We start from the raw sequence: 20,276 nt of genomic DNA, 5'->3' as shown, positions 1-20,276 counted from the left end.
ATTTGTTTAACACTTTTTAGGTTACTACATGATTCCATATGTGTTATTTCATAGTTTTGATGTCTTCACTATTATTCTGCAATATAGAAAATAGTAAAAATAAAGAAAAACCCATGAAAGAGTAGGTGTGTCCTAACATTTGACTGGTGTTGTATTTATTTGGGACTAGGGCCCCATAGCGCTTATGTCGCTTATGCCTGGAGCTGGCCCTGGGCCAATGCAAAACGGGACTGACTGTTTCCCTCAGCCAGTGCGTCATGTCTTGATATTAGCCTAATAATTGAAACATGAATGAAGTTTTGTATGAGCAGCAGATGTAGGATGTTAATTTCATCACCTTGTTGCAGGAGAACTTTCCTGCAATGAAGGACATTTAAAACGTGTAGCGTATTTGAGGTTCAAAAAGGCGTGTAACACAACAGTTCACCTGCCTGACACAAGACTGAATCCACTGTTGATTTTATGTGCATTTTACATTTTCTGTACTTTAAACCCCATTTGTTGATCACGAAATCTGACAATACTCTGGATGCATTCAGTAACATGATAAGATTATTCCTGGAAAATGTGGGGTAGGTACAACATAAGACCAAAATATTACAAGAGTTTGTGTGAGAGGATTAACTGGTGTCTCCAAGTGGACACACACCTCTCCAAAGTGTGCACAGTTCCTAAGCAATTTCAATGTCCTTTTATGACTAAAAGAACAGTGTTCAACTAAGTCTTCAGCTATCCTAGCTGTGCCTTTGAGGAACTAGAAGAAGCACACTTGTAGTTGATTCGCTTGGTACACTACCCTGCATCCCCGCCATTACACAATTACGTTTGTTGTTTACTCAGTCCAAAAACGGTCCATTATAAATCGCAATCTGGGTCGGGTGGGCATGATTTGAAAGCTTGTTCTATTGTCAACATGACTAGCTAAGTTCTAAAATACGATCGTACAGTGTTAGGGTTTCACAAGTAAATTCAGAGAAACAGACTGTAATTTAGGTGCTCATAGAAAGGAGTCATGAGTGCATTCAGGTGTGTGTGCTGCGGCAAATTTTCTCCACAATAAACAAACATAGGCTCATTCTGTTCCAAACATCCCAGGGTATTTTATATATATATGTATGTTTTATTTAACTAGGCAAGTCAGTTAAGAACAAATTCTTATTTACATTGATGGCCTACCCCGGCCAAACCCTAACCCGGATGACACTGGGCCAATTGTGCGCGGCGCTATGGGACTCCCAATCACAACCAGTTCAGAAACAGCCTGGACTCGAACCAGGTCTGTGGTGACATCTCTAGCACTGATATGCAGTGCCTTAGACTGCTGCGCCACTCGGGACATGTCATCTTGTAACTGTACATCAAACATAGTGATTATAAACGATGACACTGTATATTACATTAATTATGATTTGGAGTGCACATTTGGACTCACAGGTTTTTGGCTTGCTTGTATGACATCAACATTGTAGACCAGACCTATTTATTACAATCCTCAATGAGTCATCTTAATTTACAGCATTTCCCTCACTCAGACAACAAAACATTTGCAAAAGTTGCCCAATTTACCGGGATGGATGAGGGCTTCTTGTCACGCACTGTGCTCAAGTTCAGAACCGCTGTCAGTCATACAGCGATGTAAAGCGCAGAGCCAGAGCTCTGACATCATATATAGGATTTTACTGTACAGCCCCTACGTTCCAATTTAAGCACTTAGTAGTGCCCAAATCTGCAATTTTCAACCCATATATGGGTACGAGTGTAAAGGGCTACTTACAATCCACATAATAATTCACATTTCATGTTCCTGCAGGATCATTTTCCTGCTGTATCAAACTGGCTCAAATTAAGACGCTACATCTATATAGACTCACGGTAGCTTATATACAATAGCTACTTTTAGGAATTGTAACCCGCATATTTTTCTTTAGTAAAACAATAAAACTATGTCTGATCTATACTGCTATGAAGTGAATCCTTGCAGGGGGCTGGGGCGCAGATAACAATGGACCAAACATTTGAGACACACTGTCATGAGGGGGCCAGACTCGTGTTTGAGGACTAGATTGGAGACGTCACCTGTAACAGGGTCCATGCTATCCGGGATCCTTGGGACTTCCCTACCCCATTGAAGTTTACATTTAAAATGGTTAAGGTACGGGTTAGGGTTAGGTAAGGATTATGGTTAAAGTTAGGGTAGGGGTTAAGGTTAGAGTTTAGGGTAGAGACGTCCCAAAGATCCCGGATAGCACTAACCCCCGTAACAGCTATGAGCTCTGGGAAGAGGACCTGAAGTGTATCTGCCAGATAGGCCTGACCCACTACCGCCTGTCTCTGCCCTGGACCCGCCTGCTACCGGCCGGGACAACACAACATGTCAATAAAAAGGGAGGCTAACTCAGAGGACCCATCTTGAAGACTTACCTTGAGTCTGTGTAGTGGTTATTCAGAATTCCTTCAGTATTTATTTGTGGTAAATGGCTATGGTATATAATATGCTGAAAAAATACATATCATACGTTATTATTGTGTTACAACCAGGCTTTTGTCAAAAAGAATATAGTGCCATAAACTCTGTCAAGGGGTCTGGACCCTTTTGGCACAGTCTGTTGTGTGCTTGTCTTGTAAATTGCAGGGTCCCTGCTTTAGCCTCATTTGGCCTTGATACCCATGATTCACTACTATACTGCGTGTCTCTGTCATGCAGGTGCGGGATCCTACAACAAAGTGATCGATGACTTGCTGACGTGTTGCCTATGGTTTCTACCACTATAACCTGCCACAAGCTCTCCAGGAGCAGGGAGATTGGAAATCACCTGAGATGGCGGCTGTATTTGACAGCTACGCCCGCTTCTGCTTTTGAAACTGTGGATGACGTCGAACGAGCCATACTTGTGCGCTAAACTGGGCCATGAGGATGGCATCTTCGCCCCGGGGGATAAAATAACCAGGGATGGCTGACAACCTGTTGGTCCACAACATCCTATGTGCCCACAGCTACAGTGGCTTCTACAGGGCAAAAAAACTGGGCTGAACTGTTGGACCCGGCCAGCCCTGATGACACAGCTGCTTCTGAACGCTACCACGCCTTTTCCTCAGGCTGGTTCGCCTGGCCCGTGTTTGTGAAGTGATGAGGTCTAGTTTTGAGGTCAAATGCAAAAGACTGGGTTACGAAGGATCTAGACTGTCCAGGTTCTCCAAGGACGAGCCTATTCTTTTTGTTAAGGCTGACATCTTTGCGTTGAACTGCTAGACCTCTTGGAGGGTGGAGCCTATGGAGTTTTGGGGTTGAAGAGTGACCAAGAGGCGGGGGGTGGGGGGGGGGGGGGGGTGGCCGTGGTTCCTTGGACCCGTCCTGGCCGGTGTGTGAGGTGTCATGGCTGGCCGTGGTTCCTGACGACCTGAGGAAACTGCTGAAGTACATTAGGGGTAAAGAGGACAAGGGCCCTGTTCCAATACTTTGAAAATACTTTTCAAAATGTCCACTTCACAGCTTCCACCAACCCACCCCAGCTCCATTTAAAAGCAGTCAATTCAAAGGAATAAATTGAAGTTTGAAAATCGATCATTCCCTGTGATTTTCCATGAGAGTTATTCAATTCATGAATTGAATCACCTGCATTGAGTCAATCAAATTGAGCCAAACCTTGAGTGAGGAGAAAGCATTTAACATTAATAGAGTTGATTGCTATTGTTTATTTTTTGCACAGTAAACAGATTGAACATCCATTACAGTTGTCACATCGAATTGTGTCACATTGATTGCTTCAGGTGAACACTATTTGAAAATGAGCAATTTCCTTCTCTTGCTGGCTGTCACTTTCCATTAGCATGAGTAGAGTCCTGTAACAGTGCAACGGACACACACACACACACACACACACACACACACACACACACACACACACACACACACACACACACACACACACACACACACACACACACACACACACACACACTGTGTTGTTTGACTGTCATTAGTGAACTCAGGCCTTGTTGGACAATGATAGCTACCACTTTTCACAGGACACATTCAATAACCCTGCGGTCTACATCACAGAAAATGGCTTCTCCCAGGTGGGGCCAGTGGACATGAAAGACATCCAGCACTGTAGGTTTTACCAGGACATCATCCAGGGAGTAGCCAGAGGTAATGACAACAGCAGGCCCCAATAGAGGTACTGCATATTATGGAGAATCTATCATTTTAGAAAGTTACTTTCTTCTGAAATTCAATTTGACCAGTCGCTTCTTGTACTATTTCAACCTCTGAAAGGTTGCTTTGCACATCAAATCCTAGTGTATATGCAAGATCCAGAAACTACGGGGGCTGAGTCACCTGATTCCAATTTGATGATCCTGTTCTGTTGTCTTAGGCATGTAGGCTATTTCACGTCAACAGAGAAAGGTTGAGCGAGAGAGAGACTATGGCTATCATAATACAACGGGATCTTGTTGTTTTGTAACGTGCAAAGAAAGTATTTTCAGATTATTCCTTAATGTGCATTGTCACGTATTTAATAAGTATAGCACCGTCTGTTATGAACTTGTTGTTTGTCTCTTTGTTCAAGATCTCAGAGAGGATGGTGTTGACGTGCTAGGTTACTTCACATGGTCCTTCCTGGATAACTTTGAATGGGCCGACGGGTTCGCTTCGGCCTCTTCCACATGGACTTCTCTCGACCAGAGTGACCGTGGACCGCGTACCACTCTGGAAGGGGGTACTCCGGGATCATCTTCAAGTACAGATCTCAGACCAGGACAAATAACTAAACAGCCAATGGGCACAGAGCAAATCAGCCAAATCAGCCAATAAAAGCAATTGTTTGCTCAACGTTCTGTTCTAATCAACTGCAACCAAGCTTGGTCCATTGGAGTGTTCCTTCATGCCATTTCGATTTGAAGCCCATCTGAAACACGTTGTAGTTGTGAAGTCTTTAAGACGTTCCTTCTCACTACTTTTCTCTGTCAACCCTGAAAACGTTTTGTAAAACAGTGCTAAGCTCATTCGGCTCCCTTCGCAAGGAAGTGATTTTGTCTGATTTCTTCCCTGACTTTGGCATAGAACTGCAAGAACCCGGGCCAAAGAGTGTTACGTTTATTCAAGTGGATGCTAATTTGTATTATATCCTGCCCAATTCCCAGTCAATCTGTACAAAGGGTTTTTGGAGGGTAGAGGAGGATGGAGAATTCCCTACAAAGAGTATGGAGCCAGCTGTAAGCCATCCAGGCCAAGCTGTTGTTGCCAATGCAGGGTTGGTCCAGGGCACAAGTCTACAGAGGAGTGTGTGTGTGTGTTTCTGTGTCTTTGTCTGTGTGCCTGCGTGCGCATTCTCGTATGTGTGTGTCTGGATCTTTGTGTGTGTGTGTGTCTGCATCTGTGTGTGTGTGTGTTTGAATGTGTGTGTGTAATCTTATATCTCAACCCGCAAGGCCCCTATATGGCTCAGTTGAGGGTTTTTTGAGATCCTATACAGCCCTCATGGTGAAAAAAATACACAATGCCACTCATTGTGCCCAGTGGAGGGTTAGAGTTGAGTGAGCGCTTGATGTAACACTAAGAGTAAATCCTACTTGGCCTGGGTAGGGAGTGGCGCCAGACAGGAGCCCATACCCAGGTATAAATGATCACATAGTCTAATGCAGATTTGTATTTACAAACAGTGAATCAGAGATTATGCACAGGGGTTACTGGGAAGTCAGTACATTATGAGGGAAGAGATTTACGCACATTCAAATGTGCAGGACGAGGACAAAGATTTGAATGGAAAAACATTTACCAACCAAATGTAAGCAAATTGTGCACTTCTGCTCAAGGTTTGTTCGCTGTGCTATTCAGTGGCAGGGGAAAAGTCTGGGTACATACCATACTGTACATATACAAGGGAAACGGTCCTTTTCAGCTTCAATGGTAAAAGGCATCTTCAGATTTGTTCTTATTGTCAAATGTAAAGGCTCCGCCCATAGGGGGCTGAGGTAAAGGATCCGCCCATAGGGGGCTGAGGTAAAGGATCCGCTCATAGGGGGCTGAGGTAAAGGATCCGCCCATAGGGGGCTGAGGTAAAGGATCCGCCCATAGGGGACTGAGGTAAAGGATCCGCCCATAGGAGGCTGAGGTAAAGGATCCACCCATAGGAGGCTGAGGTAAAGCATCCGCCCATAGGGGGCTGAGGTAAAGGATCCACCCATAGGGGGCTGAGGTAAAGGATCCGCCCATAGGGGGCTGAGGTAAAGGATCCGCCCATAAGGGGCTGAGGTAAAGGATCCGCCCATAGGGGACTGAGGTAAAGGATCCACCCATAGGAGGCTGAGGTAAAGCATCCGCCCATAGGGGGCTGAGGTAAAGGATCCACCCATAGGGGGCTGAGGTAAAGGATCCGCCCATAGGGGGCTGAGGTAAAGGATCCGCCCATAGGGGGCTGAGGTAAAGGCTCTGCCCATAGGGGGCTGAGGTAAAGGATCCGCCCATAGGGGGCTGAGGTAAAGGATCCGCCCATAGGGGGATGAGGTAAAGGAACCGCACATAGGGGGCTGAGGTAAAGGATCCACCCATAGGGGGGTGAGGTAAAGGATCCACCCATAGGGGGTGAGGTAAAGGATCCGCCCATAGGGGGCTGAGGTAAAGGATCCTCCCATTGAGGGCTGAGGTAAAGTCAGACAGCTCTCTTAAAGGATCCAAACAGTAGGAAGAATTATGATACTTCTGGTGTATCAGACAGTAGTCAGATGAAATAGTCCTGTGTTTTATAGACTCAGAGACAGGACTACAGTGCTGTGGTCTATAGACTCAGAGACAGGACTACAGTGCTGTGGTCTATAGACTCAGAGACAGGACTACAGTGCTGTGGTCTATAGACTCAGAGACAGGACTACAGTGCTGTGGTCTATAGACTCAGGGACAGGACTACAGTGCTGTGGTCTATAGACTCAGAGACAGGACTACAGTGCTGTGGTCTATAGACTCAGAGACAGGACTACAGTGCTGTGGTCTATAGACTCAGAGACAGGACTACAGAGCTGTGGTCTATAGACTCAGAGACAGGACTACAGTGCTGTGGTCTATAGACTCAGAGACAGGGCTACAGTGCTGGGGTCTATAGACTCAGAGACAGGACTACAGTGCTGTGGTCTATAGACTCAGAGACAGGACTGCAGTGTTACATCATAACGACTCAGGGACAGGACTAATGAATGGTAGCCTCCGACACAGTTAAAGGGACAGATGCTATGGCTGCATCTCAATGGAGAATGACTGTTCTGAAAGGAACTTGACAGTAAAAAAGGTACCCAAAAAAGTGCTGTGGTCTATTGGTGGGCTTGCTCACTTCTTCAGTCCTTTCAGATGGTGCGAGGAAAGATAGTCACTAAGAGACTTGAGATGTGACGTGTGTTGTCAGTCTCCCTTTGTAATGCCCAAATGACACTCAACCTGGGGTGTATTCATTATGTCTTGCAATGGAAACGGTTTACCGTTTAAGAACCAAACGGAAGCAAAAGGAACAAAACAGGGCGGGACCAATAGAAACTCTCGTTTTTGTCGCTAAACTTTTTCCGTTCGCAGTTAACGGTTTCTGTGGCAAAACGTTTTTTCAACAGAATCGGCGAAGTCATACACCCCTGCTCTCAGTCTCAGATGGTTCCTTTGACATACTGTACGCTCCTAAACATGTTTTTATGTCTTTATTCCTTTATCTGCAGCATATTCTCCTTTACCATCTTTGTTTGATTTGAATGTTGCTCTGTCCGTTTTTCTCTCTCCACCCGTTTTCTGTGCTAAAAGTAAGGAATGTAAATATTTACTTCATACCCTTGTGGTCCTGACTGGAACATCCTTTGTGTGTCTTTCTGAACCCTTTTCATACAAATGTTCCTTTGTGAACAATAGTGTGTACTGTACGTCAACCCTGACCTGTAGTTTTGGTTGTGCCCCTGTTTTGCCATCTCATCTTTCCATTCTATTGAATTCAAAGCCATCAATGCCATTCAATTAAACACATCCAAATAGATTTACTGTATTATGAGCCTGTCAGTGTGGATAAAACGCATTTCAAATCAAATCAAATCAACGTTTATTTGTCACGTGCGCCGAATACAACAGGTGTTCACCTTACAGTGAAATGCTTACTTACAGGCTCTAACCAATAGTGCGGAAAAAAAGGTATGTGTGTGTGTGTGTAGGTAAGTAAAGAAATAAAACAGTAAAAAGACATTTGAAAATAAGAGTGGCAAGGCTATATACAGACACCGGTTAGTCAGGCTGATTGAGGTAGTATGTACATGCAGATATGGTTAAAGTGACTATGCATATATGATGAACAGAGAGTAGCAGTAGCAGCCATGCTGAATAACAGATGTCATCCTGCCACCAGAAAACCAGGGTGGCATTTGTGTACGTGCCCCAGCTGCCCCGGCAGCTGTACAAACTCCCGACTGTGAGAAACTACCCAGAGAACAAGGTGAAAATCCTCCCTCAAGTCACGTGTTGACTCTATGTACATAGTGTGGTTAATTCTGCCTTCATTTACTGTATGGACTGTGTACAATGGACTGTAGAACCTGCATAGCTGAGGCTGGTCTTTCTATGGGCAAGCCATTGCAAAACACCACTGAATGGCACATCATGCATCTAAAAGAATTTAGGGGAGGGACAACTTTTATCTGATAAATTAATGAAATTGCTCACTTAAGTTTGAGTGGGCATTGACAATTGAACAGCCCCGTTTGTATGGTGTTAGTATCGTAAGAAGGTGGTATAAAATTGAATGTTTTCTTAATCCTGAAATTATACAAATGGAATTATATTTACTTGTTATTTTCAACTGCATAAGTGGATTTATTTGTTGTTTTATTAAAGCGTTAAAATATGTTCCTTTCACTCAGTTGGATACGCGTGAACGTTGGAGGTTATTTTTGTTGTCTTACACTGCCACCATATGGAACTAAATGGAACTGCAGCTTTGTTGCGAAATTAAGTGATTATGAACACAACGTGGCATCACACAATAAGGTGTTTTGAACGAATAAAAATGATCACAAACCATCTATCCATAACTCCCTAAACCATATCTGTCGTTATGATATATTTAGCATACAAATAAGATGAATATAAAATATAAATATTTATGCCCCAGTTTGAAGGGAAGCATAATTTGTATTATGTATTATGCGACTTTGTTGTTTGCATTAATAAGCATATTGTGGCATGACGTATCGTCGGCTATGCAGATTGTTTTCAACAGATGTGAAAAATGCCTCCGTGGCCCTCCTCTAAGTCAAGCAGAATGAATTTCTCTTTTGTCTTGTGATGAATAACAACCTCTTGTGCGGCCATCAATAATGTATTTGAAACCAGCAGTGAATATTTCTACGCAGGTTTTTTTTTTTAATATATGTAAGATTTAACAATCTTTTACACCACTTCTCTAACCTGACTTGAAAACATTTGGCCCAGAAAATAAATGCTTTAAAGTTAATTCAAGTTTGCCTCTTATTTTACAGAGTGAATGACAACATTAAAGGCCCAGTGAAGTCAAAAACGCGATTTCCTGTGTTTTAATATATTTCCACACTATGAGGTTGGAATGATACTGTGAAATTGTGAAAAGGATGATAATGCCCTTTTAGTGTAAGAGCTGATGGAAAAGACCGCCTGAAATTTCAGCCTGTTTTGGTGGGATGGAGTTTTCGCCTGCCTGGTGACATCATCAGATGGTAAATTAGTTAATAGACAAATAAGAAAGAGAGTTCCAAACCTCTCTGCCAATAACAGCTAGTTATCAGTTTTCCCCTCCCCACTCAAACCACTCCCATATAAATCCTAGCAAAATTCTGTCTTGAGAAATTGCTCTTTGCTAAGAAGAAATTTGTGTTTCTTTTTGACCATTTCAATTGAAAACAAGAACAGTAAAGTACTTCATTGTTACCCAGAAATTATTTGATATTGAGATAAAAATGGCTGCATTGGACCTTTAAGGGCAGAATATAAGTATGGTAAAGGGGTAGTTCACTACTTTTTCAAAACACCATAATTATTCTCTCTAGCACCATACCAATGTCTTCATATGTGAAAACAGCATTGTACTACTTTCTCCAGTCAAAAGGATGAGAAGAAAAGGTTATAAGAAAATTACCCCCTATGATGTCATCGAGGGTAGAGAATAAGTGTGGAAAACAGCAAATGAACACATTAATAATCATTTTATGACATATCAATAATACAATTCAGTTAGAATCATACAAAACTGTGCAACCTATAGTCCTACCAACTCCCAAAACACATTTTGCACACATTCAATTTGGTAACACAATAATAAAGTGGTTCTTTTCAGTATCAAATTGGAAGTTAAACAAAATAGGTTGAGTTATTTCCCTATGATTTAAGCTTGTCAAAGTACGTCATTTTTGCTTGAAATTCCAGATTGGACTGAATGAGTAATTTCCCAGCCCGTGACTCTCATTACTGATTGATTCATCTTTTCATGTGACTAGCTAGGGAGCAGTATGGATGAGAACTGCTCCGGAATTGATTGCATGAAATATAAGGAGAAGTTAGTATTGCGCCTAACGAGCAGCAAGATTGGCCTTTTGTGATAGTCTGTATGGGATAATATGTGCCTATTGCAGGTTTGAATGCTGAAACATTAATTAACATTTAAATAATTCACTGTTACGGCCTATTTTATTAAGCCCCACGAATATTCAACTTTAATTCATTACAGGGGGAATTTATTCTGATTAGGCTGTGATGTAGAAAGTCGCTCAGGAAGCCGTTTCCAAACGTGCTTTCCAATTAAGCCGCAAATATATCATGTATATAGATAGATATAGATTGATTCTGAATTAGGACGTTTAATTGTAACATTCAATCACAGTCGCCGATGGAGATTTGTGCCGATGAACATTCTCACAAATTAGCAAGGGAGGCACATTTGTATTTGGCCAAACTTAACTTCTTATATTTTGACAGGCCCTATAAAATATTCAACGGCCAGAGAACTCATTTACCTAATATAAATATCTGAATAATTTAGCTGCTAATTAACTAGTATCTCCATAATAAATTATGTAAAAATGTCTGAGTTTGATGTCTTGACATATACAGGTACAGAGGCGCTGACTTCTAGAAAATAATTACCTTTTCTATTTACTGATTGCCCTCATATGCATAGTCCCGGGAGAAATGGTGTAATGAAATTGTTTCTTTAATGTCAAGATAAAGAGATGTGCCCCTTGTGTACTGAACTGATAGCTTCCATGTACCTCCCCATTTCTTCCTCTCTCACATTCTTGGTCTTCTTATCTCAGTCTCTCTCAGCCAATCAGAAAGTGACAGAGGAGAAGTTTCTCTTTCACCCTCTCTCCCTCTCTCCTCATATGTATGTGTGTGCCTCTGTCTATCTTCCCTGTCTCGCTTTCTCTTTCACCCTCTCTCTCTCTCCCTCCTCTCTTTCTCTACAGAGCTCATCTCTTTCCCTCATTCTAATCGTATTGCTCAGTCTCCGTTGACAAGAGAGGAGAAGAAAGAAAGAAAGAAACAGCCCAAACTTTATAAATCCCATTGACCTATTTCACCAGACATTTAACTGGGAATGTATAATCATGCCAAACACTGAAGAAGAAATTTAGTAATGTGTTATTTTTTGCCACTTCTCCTCATCACAGCCTTGATATCCCCTTCTTCTTTGAGCTGGAAGCCATTTCTGTGGGGGGATAAATGCTTTTAGGTGGCGTTACTCGCTCTTTCAGAGCTCCGCAGCTACTTTTGTCCACGTCGTAAGAACCGTGACATCGGAGTTAAAAAGTGCTTTGGATAGCCTCGACATTGATTCTTGAATTTGGGGATGAGACAAGATTGACGGACGAATGCTTCTGCCTCGAAGACAGGAACCGGAATTAGTGCTAGCCATGCAGAGAACTAAATTACACAGAAATTACAGATGATCTCAACCGCATACAAGCAATTTTGGGATCTGTGTTGAAACATATCTATAGCAGAACAGCAATGATGCTCAAATACATTTATAGAGCTTCTGATCATTTTCTTGCCTTAGTACCTGACTTTCATCATCAAGCTTTGATTATTTGAATCAGCTGTGTAGTGCTAGGACAAAAACCAACATGTGCACCCAGGGGGGACCCCGGGACCGAGTTTGGGAAATCCTTGTCTCAGACCACCCATTGCAAAACATTAAATACAAATGTAATCTGTGAATACAAAATTCACTACTAAGTGTTTTGTTCACATAATACTAACACATTGTTTTCATCAGAAGAGAAACGTGTGCAATTGTGTTCACTGTTTCCGGAAATCAGTTAATCCTCCTGCACAAAATTCTAAATCATCCCATCAGTGTCATACCACGTACACAATATATTGCAAGATCTAGGCAATGGGGTCTGTCTAATTGTTAGGATTTTTTTTTACAATATTGCGGACATGCAGAGGTGCAGAGAATTAATTTGTGTTACTTCTACATAACATAACATAGGTAACATACATAAGGCCTATACATTCATATCAGTTGTGTTCCTCCACTGTACTATTCACCTTTCCTTATTTCTATTGTGGATTGTGTTGATATGTGCCAATGGAAAGCCTACAGAACTATGAGCAAACCAACCTCTGTATTGAATACGTGATGATACCGATGAATTAATGTGCAATTTTTTTTGTCAGGAATAATATTTGATTTGATGTATATGAAATTGTTTGGTAAAATATGCATTGCCCATAATTCTGCACCTTTGGATAGTTGGACTTGTAATTTTGATCATCATGAAATAGTGACCGCAAAGAAAGTGTGTTGATCTACTGAGATTTTTAAAACAGACTAACTTAGTTTTTTCTGCTTGCTCTCAAGAGATAAGTATGCTTGCATTAATCTTTTTACAGGCAGTAGTGTTCGCTTTTGATAAATGTATTAGCAATTTTGATGGTATAATATAGTTCTGCTGATTGTATTTATGTTTTGAGAAGGCAACCATATTTTGACAAATGCATTTAATGTTTTGCAAAAAGCCACAGAGTTTTGAAAATCGACAACATTGTTCCAAAAAAATGCTTGTATGCATTTGAGAGAAAAAAAAAAAAGTAATAATAACAAACTATTCATAGTTTTCTTTGTGGTCCACCTTGAGAAACAGGAAATGACGTCGCCAACGACTGTTCAAGAACCAACTTTTCCCGTGTATGACGGCTTTCCGTGATAGGGGTTCTCAGACCCCTTGAAAAATGTCAAGCTAGTAGTATATTCAGCCGCTCCTGAGAGCACAGTGGACAAAGTGTGAGGAGATTGGTATTCAGGGTGTGTGGGTGCTGTAGGTAGGCCTAGCGGGGGGAGAGAGAAACCGCCTGTATGTGTCAGCCAGGTCGTTCAATTTGATGTCGAAATTGGACGTCTATCCATGTCTGAGGGAAATGCCTTAGAAAACCGGCCACAAGGGCCAACAGTGAGCATTATTACCATCAAGTAGGCTTGGGTTTTGCTAGGGCGTTGTGGACGAGGATGGGAGATCGGTGTAATCCCATGACTCTGGATCAGAAGGTTGTGTGATCCATTGCAGTCGTAGACACTCTCTTTTTTGTCGTTGATTTTAACCCTATCGTAAACCTGAACCCTTACCTTAACCATTCCCAATGAGTGCCTGAACTTAACCCTCAACTTCGAAATAGGACGTTTGTAGAAATGGAACGATACCGAGCAGCAGGAGCAACAAAAACACTTCGAAGTTTCTCCAAACGTCGAATTTCTAAGTTTGATGTTTAGAGAACATGGAGGAACGTCTAACTCTGTAGTGAGACCGTGAGAGCTTGTTGGTATGTGTTGAGGAGGCCAATGAGCCACCTCAATCATGGTGGAAACCACAGGGGAGAGGGAGAGAGTGAGTGTGTGTCTGTGTGTGTGTGTGTGTGTGTGTGTGTGTGTGTGTGTGTGTGTGTGTGTGTGTGTGTGTGTGTGTGTGTGTGTGTGTGTGTGTGTGTGGGGGGGGGGGGGGGTGGGGGTGGTGTGTTTGTTGGGGGTGTGGGTTGTATCACACCGGGACAACTGTAACCAGCTTGAAATAAGAAGTGAATATATTCTGATGTGATGATACCAGGAGTAGCAAAGAGAGAAATACACACTATTGTTGTGCTAGTATGCAAACTGACTCCCTTTGAAAATGTCAACAAAGACAGAGACAAAATCTGAAACACCCTTGTCATTGACACTCACCACAACACCCCAAAACAATACCTAACCATTTCCACAAAAACATGAATTATCCCTACCAAAATGGTCAATAAAAAACTTTCCGAGCCCCATAATCAGCCTAAAATCACCCTAAAACATACAGTTTCAGTAATCCCCGTCGAATGCTGCCTCTTCAGCCTCACGCCAAAAGGTATCAGTGCTAAGTAAACGGAGATGCCTCCGTCCACCATCCTCTCGCTATTGAGAGAGCCGGGAGGTGAGGTGGTGGTGGGGAGCAACAATGTGCCACTGTCTCGCTAACACTAATTAGCTCTAAGTGTTGTACGACATGCTCCCTCTCATCCGCGGTGTCACTCAGGGTTGGAGTGTGGCTAATGAGAGAGTTATCTCGGCCCTTGTAATAACGCATTCAAATGAACACCGCTGACCTGACCTATGGGATGGCTCTTTAATCTCACCACTTAATACCGATCAGACGGTTCGCTCAAAGCTCGCTAGCTCAACTTTCATTGATCAAACAGGTGTTAATTATGTTTAATTGCTCTGTGACTTTGCACACGGATCTTCAGGTGTTTTGGGGGAGGGGGAGGGGGAGGGGGGTGGTGCCCTGAGAAAAAGGGACACAGGGGTGTGTGTTAGGGTGTGTAAGCCCCTTATCGCGGGTATACAGTCAAGGATTAGGGAGGTCAGTGAGGTCACGAGTTTACAGCAGATTTCCGCCACATGTAAAACAGCATTCATTTTGTTTGGATTAGCATAATCATTATCCGTTGGCGCCAAAACCCAACGCTGGACTGTTGTGCAAACATTGTTTTCTGACGCGATGCAAACCTTCCGAGGGGGGCCGGAGAATTGTAACAGTAATTACCTGGGTGATATTAGTCATTTAACCATTCACACGTCAGCAAATAAGCTTGCAGTTCTTTAATTGGATAAAGGTATTGTTGTTGTGAGCGACGGAATGTGTGTCTGTGTCAGTTTCTGCCTCTCAGCTAGACAGCATTCAGCCCCACTAACATGAGGAATAACCCCCTTCAGGTGTTTGCCTGTTGGTGTTTTGATTTTTCCAAGTGATACCGGTAATAAATAGCGGATCAGGTGGAGTTCAAGGCTACAAACAAATGGGCTTATGCATTGGCTGGCTTTTTGGGGGCTTGTATTGTTAAACATCTCTTGGATGTGTGTGTGTGTGTGTGTGTGTGTGTGTGTGTGTGTGTGTGTGTGTGTGTGTGTGTGTGTGTGTGTGTGTGTGTGTGTGTGTGCGTGTGCGTGTGTGTGTGTTGGGGGGGGGGCATTAGCATTGTAGAACAGGTCTATGAAGGTAAATCAAACTCCCCTGGCCCTCAGACATCACAGGGAGGAGACAGAGCCGTAACCAGGGTTTGAGTTTTAGTGAGGTCTGGGGTGGGGGGGGGGGGGGGGGGCATTATCATCTCCTTGGCTGCTGTAGGTTCATTCAAGCACATAGCCTATTAGCTACACGACTGTGATGTTATACCCCGGAAACGGGTGAAATGTGAGAAATGATTCCCACTGACACGTAGCATCAGCGACTGTTCAATCAGTTGTAACGACGTATTGTATAATATAGATATCTCTTTTGTCGAATTTCATAGCGTTCACGTTCGTATTCCTAGGCATTACTCATCAAGCTCCGCACAAACCGACACAGATTATCGTATTATCACGTTCACATGAATTATTAGAATATTACTTACGATTCTGTATTAATATCAGTAATGTATTGGTAAAAAAAAGGTGGGTAATGGATAAGACGAACAACCACCCATACAAACAAAACGTATGACATTTTTACAACTATATTGTCTGTGTTTTGATTGCATTTTAATGCAGGACTAGGCCTATAGGGAAGATAGGCCAATCTCAAGATGTTCATACTGAAACAGAATTCAGTTCCTTGATAAGATTAGTACAGATTTTCTCAAGTTTGGGAACCACCGTCCTAACCTTTCTCTCTGCTCGCTACCTCTTTCTGTCTCCTCTGCTTCCTCCCACATGCATTGCAGCCTGCCTCAGCCTCACCACTGAGCGCCACATCACCGTCTGTTTCAGTAACCTTCTCTCCGTAAAACAAAGTTATTATGAGAATTTAGGAGCTGATTTTTTTTGCTGCTGCTGAGGTAGGCTCTGTTTAACGTTAGCTTCTTACTTCATCCTTCTAGCTGGCTGAGTAATACTAGCCAGAGCCCTTCATCGTTTCTGCAATAGAAGTCTCTGCACGAAGCTAGCCACCTGACTGACACAGTATATGTATAAAACTTTTTTTACTACAAGAAATGACCGAGGTCTGGACCTTGGTTTCCTCATATGTAGTTTTGGCCAATGGGAGGAGAGGATGGAGAGAAAAGAAAATAGAAAAAAAAGGAAAAAGGCGCACACGGCACACACACACACACACACACACACACACACACACGCACACGCACACGCACACGCACACGCACACGCACACGCACTCGCACTCGCACACACACACACACACACAGGAGTGACTTACCCAGAAGGCCCACCACTCCCCAAACTCATTACAGCCCCCTTCTTCATGTTGTGTACAAACAATTTGAATTGAACTGAATGGGGCGCAATTAAGAGGGATTTTACGGGATTTGCTAAGAGCGCCACTCCGACGAGACCAAGGCCTATACCTTGGGTAGCCAATTCATTTTAGAATGTATGTTTCCAATTCAATTTAAAAACGCAACAATGGCCACTTGAAGTGTTGCCCGAAGACAACTGTCATCACACGGTAGTCGCTGAAAGACGCCACCCCCGGAACCTCAATAACAACGGGACTAGACTCAGGGCAATTGTTATTCCAGCAGCCCTTTTGTTTAGACAACAGCTTTTTGTTACTGCATCGCTCGGAAACAACCTTCCCCTCCCCTGTGCCGCTCCAATGAACGCAAAAACTCCCCCAGTCTGTCGTGTACTGTGCACTGACTTGAAACATGTTGGATACTGTGTGATCATTCTTATATGAACAGAACTCTTCTAGAATATACTTTTCAAGGGAGACTTGGCCCAAGACTTGACCATACAGTACATGTTTATTGCGTAGATGTGAGGACAATATACACCAGTGGTTCCCAAACTGTGGGGCGCACCCCCTAGGGGAACACAGTCCGGCTTTCAACTTATTTTTGAAAGTTGTAATGGTAGAATTCACAAGGTGCAATTTCTGAAATTGGGTAGTGCATCATCAGTTTTCCTCTTGTCATGTCAGTTCATTGCATACCTCAGAGAGCTATTTAGAACTTGTCAGGGCGTGGGATGTTCCCCAATGCTGGAAGGGGGACCTGAGTGAAAAGGTGGACCGTTCTTGATACACACGGGAAACTGTTGAGCGTGAAAAACCCAGCAGCGTTGCAGTTCTTGACACACTCAAACCGGTACACCCGGCACCTACTACCATATCCCGTTCAAAGGCACTTAAATATTTTGTCTTGCCCATTCACCCTCTGAATGGCATACATACACAATCCATGTCTCAATTCACACCACTTGACTTTTCCCACATTTTGTTGTCTTACAAAGTGGTATTCAAATGTATTTCAAAGCACTTTTTTGTCAACCATCTACACAAAATACTATGTTATGTCAAAGTGGAAGAACAATTCTAACATTTAGTAATGGAAAAGTAATGGAAAATAAAACACTAAAATAGATGTATTAGATAAGTATTCAACCCCCTGAGTCAATACAGGGTAGAATCAGCTGTGAGTATTTCTGGGTAAGTATCTAAGAGCTTTGCACATCTGGATTGTACAATATTTGCCCATTATTCTTAAAACAAATCTTCAAACTCTGTCAAGTTGGCTGCTGATCATAGCTAGACAACCATTTTCTAGTCTTGCCATAGATTTTCAAGCCAATTTAAGTCAAAATCACAGCTAGGCCACTCAGGAACATACAATGTCATCTTGGTAAGCAATTCCAGTGTATATGTGGCCTTGTGTTTTAGGTTATTGTCCTGCTGAAAGGTGAATTCATCTCCCAGTGTCTGTTGGAAAGCAGACCAAACCAGTTTTTTTCTCTAGGATTTTACCTGTGCTTAGCACTTTTTATCATACAAAACTCCCTAGTACTTGCCAATGACAAGCATACCCATAACGTGGTGCAGTCACCCCCATGCTTGAAAATATGAAGAGTGGTACCCAGTGATGTGTTGTGTTGGATTTGCCCCAGACGTAACGCTTTGTACTCAGGGAAAAAAGTTAATGACTTTGCCACATTTTTTACAGTATTACTTTAGTGCCTTATTACAAACAGGATGCAGGATTTGGAATATTTTTTATTCTGTACAGGCTTCCTTCTTTTCACTCTGTCATTTAGGTTAGTATTGTGGAGTAACTACACTGTTGTTAATCCATCCACAGTTATTTCCCATCACAGCCATTCAACTCTGTAACTGTTTTAAAATCACCACTGGCCTCATGGTGAAATCTCTGAGCGGTTTTCTTCCTCTCCGGCAACTTAATTAGGAAGGGCGCCTGTATTTCTGTAGTGACTGGGTGTATTGATACTGCATCCAAAGTGTAATTGATAAATGCACCATGCTCATAGGGATATTCAACGTCTGTTTTTTTTTTTACCCATCTACCAATAGGGGCCCTTCTTTGCAAACCACTGGTCTTTGTGGTTGAATCTGTGCTTGAAATTCACTGCTTGACTGAGGGACCTTACAGATAAATGTATGTGTGGGGTACAGAGATGGGGTAGTCATTTTGTGACTTGTTAATCAAATTGTTTAACTTGAACTTATTTAGGCTTCTGTTACAAAAAGGTGGAACACTTATTGAGTCAAGACATTTCAGCTCTTCATTTTTGACATTTTTGACATCCATTTGAAATTCAGGCTGTAACACAACAAAATGTGGAAAAAGACAAGGGACGTAAATACTTTCTGAAGGCACTAGGTTTAGTAAACAAGCCTGTCATTGGTTAAAAGGGCATTGTACACTAGCCTCTGCTTGAGAGTGTTCTATATAGGCTGTGGGAGGCAGGTTCGTCTCTCTATCTATCGTGGTGAGGCCCATTGTCATGCAGTGCCTCAGGTAAAGAGCCCAGTCGTCACTCATTCCTGTGACGGCCGGCGCCATCTACCCTGACGGTGACTGATACTGATGAAAGGAGTGTGTGAGTGTGTGTGAGTGTGTGTGAGTGTGTGTGAGTGTGTGTGTGTGTGTGTGTGTGTGCGTGCGTGTGTGTGTCATTTCTGAGCTGGGTCTGGTGAATGGAGGCTGTGTGTGAGAGAGATGGATGCCACCATGGCTGGAGGTTCTGTTGAAGGCCGGTGGGCAGTACCATGCCAGGCAGCCGTGCCCGTGAGGGGGATGGACGGACGACCAAGGACGACCACTGTTGCCATGATGGATCAGTTGTCACATGGTCGTGAAGGGGCACGGTATCAAAACAGCAGAGTGTGTCCATTGGTGTTTCTGCTGTGTGGCTCAGTTAGTAGAGTAGGGGCTTGCAATGCCAGGGTTGTGGATTCGATTCCCATGGGGGACTGGTATGAAAAAAACATATATGTATGAAAATGTATGCGCTCACTGCTGTAAACTGCTCTGGACAAGAGTGTCTGCTAAATGACTAAAATGTACCGTCCACTTCAGTGGCTGGTGGTACTGTGTTTCAGAGGGTGCACATTTTAGTTCAGTCCCAGCACTGACATCTGATCCAACCAATCAAAGGCTTAGTCATTAATTGATTAGTTGAATTAGGTGTGTCAGTGCTGGAATAGAACAAAACTGTGCATGCCCTTTTGAGAAAGACCCAGTGGCCAGTATGATCAATCACCAGCCTAGCCGAAGTGCCCGGGGCCCCCTAGTGGACGCATGGGTGTGTCACTCAATGTGACCACGTGTCCTCCCTGGACCAATAACAAGGACTTTTCTTTTAGGTGCTAAGGTGTGAGGTGTTCAAATCACCACAACGGGCTCTGGGAGCTGAGTGTGGATGTGTTTGTGTGTGTGTGTGTGTGTGTGGACGGAGGCTGACGGTGGTGTGTTTGTCCATGTGTGTATGTGTCTGTGTGCGCTGAAGGTGGTGTTCCTTGGATTC

The 20,276-nt window shown here is 43.0% G+C and overlaps 1 pseudogene; it reads left to right on the top strand.

Annotated features, from left to right (window-relative positions):
* The first annotated feature begins 1,570 nt into the window (after positions 1-1,570).
* LOC115199231 (cytosolic beta-glucosidase-like) lies at positions 1,571-4,692 on the top strand (annotated as a pseudogene).
* The last annotated feature ends 15,584 nt before the right edge of the window (positions 4,693-20,276 follow it).

Source organism: Salmo trutta, chromosome 8 (assembly GCF_901001165.1).
Source record: "Salmo trutta chromosome 8, fSalTru1.1, whole genome shotgun sequence".
Lineage (NCBI taxonomy): Eukaryota > Metazoa > Chordata > Actinopteri > Salmoniformes > Salmonidae > Salmo > Salmo trutta.
The sequence above is the reverse complement of the archived record's forward strand: the minus strand, read 5'-3'. Positions and strand labels throughout refer to the sequence as shown.